The sequence below is a fragment of the Camelus bactrianus genome, chromosome 8 (genome assembly GCF_048773025.1).
Source record: "Camelus bactrianus isolate YW-2024 breed Bactrian camel chromosome 8, ASM4877302v1, whole genome shotgun sequence".
NCBI classification, from domain to species: Eukaryota; Metazoa; Chordata; class Mammalia; order Artiodactyla; family Camelidae; genus Camelus; species Camelus bactrianus.
In genome coordinates, this window is record NC_133546.1 from 26,488,114 (window position 1) to 26,494,113 (window position 6,000).

At 46.0% G+C, this 6,000-nt stretch overlaps 1 protein-coding gene and 1 non-coding gene across 2 annotated transcripts in view; one reads left to right on the forward strand and one right to left on the reverse strand.

The window, feature by feature from the left end:
* TBPL1 (TATA-box binding protein like 1) overlaps positions 1 to 3,965 on the reverse strand; it is a 29,970-nt gene extending 26,005 nt beyond the window's left edge. The window contains exon 1 of the mRNA XM_074368325.1: positions 3,073 to 3,965. The gene's annotated coding sequence lies outside the window, so the exon portion shown is untranslated. The remainder of the gene's footprint in view (positions 1 to 3,072) is intronic.
* TRNAT-GGU (transfer RNA threonine (anticodon GGU)) lies at positions 325 to 396 on the forward strand. Its single transcript has one exon. It is a non-coding gene; the product is annotated as a tRNA-Thr (tRNA).
* Positions 3,966 to 6,000: the final 2,035 nt, after the last annotated feature.

The window sequence follows — 6,000 nt, forward strand, 5'->3', positions numbered from 1 at the left end:
TAAGTCATCACATGGTTTATGATGCAACAGAAGGAAATCAGTCACCAGGTAATTACGGGCCTCCTTCACCTAAAAACAGCACTGACACCCACTCAACCAGATTATACAATACTTGCTAATTTTTAAATAATGTGCCACATCCATGATAAGAAATAATACTCTGGAAAAAATATTCAGCTGTGTATTTGGTATGTATCCATTCTACTTTATAGCAAATTCTGCACATTCTATATATGTATACATTGACAAAAAATTTTTATTTCAGAGTTTTCTACACACACAAAAAAAACTGTGGGACACACTTACATTGTTCCCTCTGGGGTGGGAGGCATAGCTCAGTGGAAGAGTGCGTGCTTGGTATGCACGAGGTCCTGGGTTCAATCCCCGCTGCCTCCATTAAAAAAAAAACTTGTTCTAATTCGGCAAAATTTAATTTCAGTCAAATATTAAGATGCAAAATGATCAGAAAAGACAGGTGTTAAGAAAAGTGTTTTAGAGTAAGAATTATGAAAATCTAAGGTTCAATGAAAAACACACAGCAGTCTTACAATACTCTTTAAAAAAGTGACTACATCTCCAATTACAGTATCACCACTTGGACTTCTAAAACATCTTTCACTTCAAAAAGTTGCAACATTTTTACACGCCTTTCTTCAATACGGTCTTGAGCCTCCACATCAGGCACACATCACTGCACAGCCAACAGTGATTCGGAATGAACACAGAACATCTGATACGACCTCGCCAGTTCTCCAAATAAAGGGGAGGGATACAGAGGGAAAATGCAACAGACAAAGTAACACTTAATAAAAAGGATACACAGGCCAAGGACGTATGTTGAAAAACTCCACAGAAACAGAAATAGAACAAATAACAGAAAAACAACATTTTAAACTTTATTGGGGGGGGGTAATTGGGTATTTATTTATTTATTTATTTATATGGAGGTACTGGGGATTGAACCCAGGACCTCATACATGCTAAGCACACACTCTACTCCTGAGCTATACCCTCCCACCAAAAAAAGATCATTTTTGATTGGCATGTGATTAAGGAGAGGAACTAAGACAACACAAAATGTTGGGAGTGTTGGAGCAGAGAGCAGGGAAAACAGGGATTGTTAAAAAAGGTGGAAATTAGGGCTGAAACACCCCCCTCCCCCAAATATGGAAGGGATAAGGGACAGAGGCAGCAGCAAATAAGATCTAGGTGACGTTGACTGTGATGGCAGCTTTGAGACTGAGGGAATTCACTAAGTCTCAGATGCACTAAGAAAATCCTGGGACTCAACATCCAACAGCCTCAAATGTGGTCATCTTCCAGTATATCCTTCACAGAAGTACAGCTATATGAAAAGATGAAGCAACAGTCCTTGATTCATTAACCTAAAGATGACAGTATCAGGTTTTTCTTCTTAAGAGGCTTAAAATGCAATTTTAAGTTTTCCAGTGTTTACACTTCCCATCTTTGTTAAAGGAAACTGTCCACCTCTTTGCACATATATGAAATTCCTTTAACAAGAGATGCTGAACCTTAATTTAGTGAGTCATAAACTGTATTCTGGCTTCAGTCAACCAGTCAAGAGCACATAGCAGCAGATCGCTACAGTTTCTGAGACGGATTTTGAGGGCAGAGTACAAAAAGAGGGGGCTGGGAACAAGGATGACACCTTTTTGTTTCAGACAAGCCAGGCTTAGTGAAAAAGGTAAAGGACAAACAGAAACCGTGGTTGACATAATTGATTCTGCAATTTATCAGCTTTATTTTCATCTTTAATCTTCAACTTTATATAAGGAGCTTTTTCCCCACTGGACAGAAAATGGTATTACTGTAGTATGTAATGTGGCCATTTCAGTACATCACAGGAAAACCTCATTTATTGTCCTGGAATGGTTTTGGAAAGCATAAAACCATTAAGCAGTTAGTGATGTAAAGCTTAAAGAGAGATCATAAACTGATGAGTATGTAACCGGACATACCAACTGCAAATAATTCCTCAAACCGCATAGAGATAAAAGTCCTTTCTCAATGTGAATGAATTGCCATTTTCTCAAACTTTCAAAGAGACTGCAGATTATGTTAGAATAGCTGAACCTTCTCATATTTCCCTTTTCTCAATTTCCCCAGGGAATCTGTCATTATTTCTCCACACAAAAACCACACCAAGCTTTGTTTCCTTTTCTTTCCCTGAGCCAATTTTAAGGCACTGTTCTTGACCCTAAATTCACAAGCCCACGCTGGTTAACTGCCAGTGTCGCTTTGGAACTGCAGGTGACAGATGCAGTCAGAGAGCTCACAGATGTGGATTGGCTGCAGTCTGAATCCTATTACAATGAGCACACTGACATAGCCCGCAGATGCACATCTCGGCGGAAGGAGTTTTAAAAATCGTCATTCCCAATTAAATTCACTTTTAGGGCTCTTACTGGCTATCACTCAGAGCATATCCCGACTCTCAATCCTCCTTAGCCCTATCTACAATTCATTTTATCTTTCTCAGTTCCTCATCCTTCTTCATCAAGCCTAATTTTTCTGCTACCAATAATAAAATAAGGCGAGGCTGTTGGCATTGCCAGAACCAGGAACCGATGAAGGTGCTATTTGGGAGCATTCCAGCCGCGGCAGAGGCAGCTGCAAGTTTCCTGGGAAGCGACGGACCCCTAGCATCTCTGCACGATTTCTCTTCCCCTGGGTGAGGGCTCCACAGAGACAGATGGGCAATCTCCCTTCCGTCTTTCGCAGTGGTGGCTAACAGGAAAAATACACCTCTTTTCTTATCCCACACCCCACTGGATAACGCTCCCAGGCAGTGACGCCCCACCCCCACCCCGTTATCCCTGATGAGATCCCCAAATAACACCCTGTCCTCCCAAGAACTGGACCCTCCCTCGGCCCCCGGACCGATTCCCCGCATCTGAGCGCCTCTCCTCCAGGCATCCGCCCCCGCACACCCCGCCCGCAGAGCGGCCCCGGCTCCGCACACGCCCGCCCCGCGCCCAGACGCCCCGCACCCGGCACTCAGGCCGCCCGGCCGCCCGCGCTCCCCCTGCCCAGGGTCGCCGACGGAGTTACCGTGGGAAGAGTGGGCGGCGGCAGAGGACGCGGCGGCAGCGCTGCTGCCGGTTGCGGCGGACGCGAAGGATAAGCTGGAGGACAAGGATGATGATGAGGCGGGCGCGCTCCCCAGTCTCCATGGAACTCCCGCCCCGGCCCGTTGCTAGGAGCCCCCAAGGCCCGGGCTCAGTCTTTCGTGCTTTGTTGTTCCGGGTACAGGGCGGCCGCCGCTTCCCCGCGACAATAAATAGACAAGACGCGGGGGAGCATAGAGACGGCGTGCGGAGGCTAGAGCGCCGCCGGACAGGGCCCCTCTGGATTCCTCGCTAGCCACCCACTTCCGGCTCTCGCTGCTCCCTCACTTTCCCCCGCCCCTTCCCCCACTTTCCCTTCCTCCTTCCTGGTTGCCCAGGTCGGGCCCCGCCTGCCGAAGTGCTTAGCTTGTTGGGGGTAGTGGGGGAAAGGTATGATTAGGATAGACGTTTTTTGCTTGAGAATCGCCTAAAAAGATTTCGAAAGAACTGTATATCCCTTGTGCATTTTTAGCTGGTAGCTAAACGTGAACACGTTATTTCTGGCGTACAGCATATTATACACAGACTTTTTTTCCCCCAGAACCTTAGAACTTTCTCGTTAGCTCATTCAATTTGTAGAAAAGGTTCGCCATTCAACATAATTAGCGAAGCTGATTCTAACGAAGATGTTTTCTGTCTGAAAAAAGTCCTGCTTCGCTTTTTCGGTTAAAATAAACGCGTTAATTTATGCCTTCGCGATAAAGCTCTCATTAAGGAATTGTAACCGTAGTCCTAATAGCGATAGGAGATGAAAGAATGGATACACGGATAGATTGATAGGATGAAGAGAGAGACAGAGACAGAGACAGAAAAGGCAGGGAGTGTAGGTCACACTTCTGTCGCGTGTCCCGTCGATATTCCTTACTCAACTTGGGTTTGCGGTCGGACTCTGCCTTGGGAGCCGGGAGGCACTTCACAGGCTTTTACGCCGCGTAGCCGGATCCAAAAAGGATGGGAGGTGGGAAAGGGCTGCTGCAGGCTGGGGCTCACGTGGAAGCTGGGTGCCTGGGGACCGAGACCCTTCTGCCGCTCTGCGCCCCAGTAGCCTTGGAATGACCCGGGGGACCCCGAGGGGCGCACACTCGCCAGTTTGAACCGACGCGCTGGGGTCCGCGGGTGCTCTCGGGACCCCTTGAGGGGTGATCCAAGAGGCGCTGCCTGCTGGAGCGAGACCCGAATAACGGCCCCGGGAGCTCCAGGCAGCGCGGAACCCCGCAGCGCCCCCGGAGCCCCACTCCCAGGCCAGCGCAGGCCTCTGCTCCAGAGCTGGGCTGCAGTCAGAAACCTCTGGTCCTGGATGAAGCCAATGGGCAGCTCTGATTTAATAAAAGGCCATGAGGCGGGCTCCTGGGTGCCCGGACTCTGATTGGTGTGAATCTTATGCATGAAAAATGGTAACGCCACAGTCCTTTTGAAAGAAAGGACATAAGCTGACTTCTGGGGGAATTTGGGAATAGGCGACCATTTGGGTATTTCACTACTTACGGAGTCTCCAAGGACGCCTCTTGATCTTTTTCTTCCCGCTCTGTTAAAGCAAAGTATTTGAGCATTGAAAAGCACTGCAGAATTATGGAAGTTTCATTTTGTTTCAATTTCTGTACCAGCTGTGCTGGAGCGCTAGCGGATGGGGCATCATGATCAGAGCAAGGGGAAGAGCATCTGAGATGAGAGAGAAACTAAGGCCTGGAACTTTTCAGTGCCTTTTGGGCCAAGTAGAAGGGAGTTTGGATTTTCCTTCAAGTGCTAGGGGAAGTGAAGGGTTTTAATCTGTAGAGTGACATAGTCTGATTTACCAAGGGAATAGCAGGGGAAAGGCTCTATTCCAATGATTGCTGCCACTGATGAAAAGCCAATTTTAGAGTGACTCAGGTCTTTATGAGGAGACTGGCAAGATACCTGGTATTGAGCTTGTTACTTTGCACTCTACTCCCCTTTTGTCACCGATTAGTCAATGATTTATCTCATTACAGTAATTCTCCATTCTGGCATTGGATTTGATTTTGCTGCAGGCACCATTCTCCATAGAATTTTTGTATTATTATTATTATTGAATGCTTATACATTATCACATTAGCTCAAACATCATTTCTCTGACCAAGGAATTCACTTCAAGATGAAAGAAGTAAGACAATGAAATAAAGCCCAGGGGCTTCATAGGTCTTATCATGGGCTCCATTATTCGTGCCAGCTAAGGTTATAATATTATTCCTTATTGAATATATATAGTGTCTGTTTTGAACCAAGACTCGATTGGTACAGAAATTGACACCTAGGCTGAGAGAATAGTAAGCTTTCTCAGTTAGATCCATGCTACTTAAAATGCGATATATAGACCAAAGCCAGTCTGTAAACTGTACTGGTCAGCAGCAGTGAAATAGGTACAGAAATCAAGAGGAGCATTTTGAAACTTTCAGTAATCTGACATCACTGTGGCTTCTAAACAATTCAGTTTTGATAGTTAAGAAAGCGTTTGTCTGTGTTGGGCTGGTAACTAAAAATAAATACACAAAAAATGGATCCTTCACCATAGAGTTATGCCCCCTAAGGCTCCAGCTTCATGAATTTGGTTAAAAAAAAAATCAGACAATTGGAATATGTTGGCTACTGCTTGTCTCCCTTAGTGCTTTGAGAGGGAAAAACTGTGGTCCAACATGACCTTTCAGAAAGGGACATGCGATAGTGGGGCAGTACTGAAACAGCGTTGTGAAGAGGCGTGCTTTTTGCCAGCGGTTGGGTAATCCTGTACTGAAAGGGACCAGTATCTACTCAGCCAATTGAAAAGCTGAATTGTCTGCCTCTTGTAAAGTTAACACACTAACTAGGAATGCAGAGTCCCAGAAGAGCAGTAGAGTCAGGGAATCCTCATTTCTCA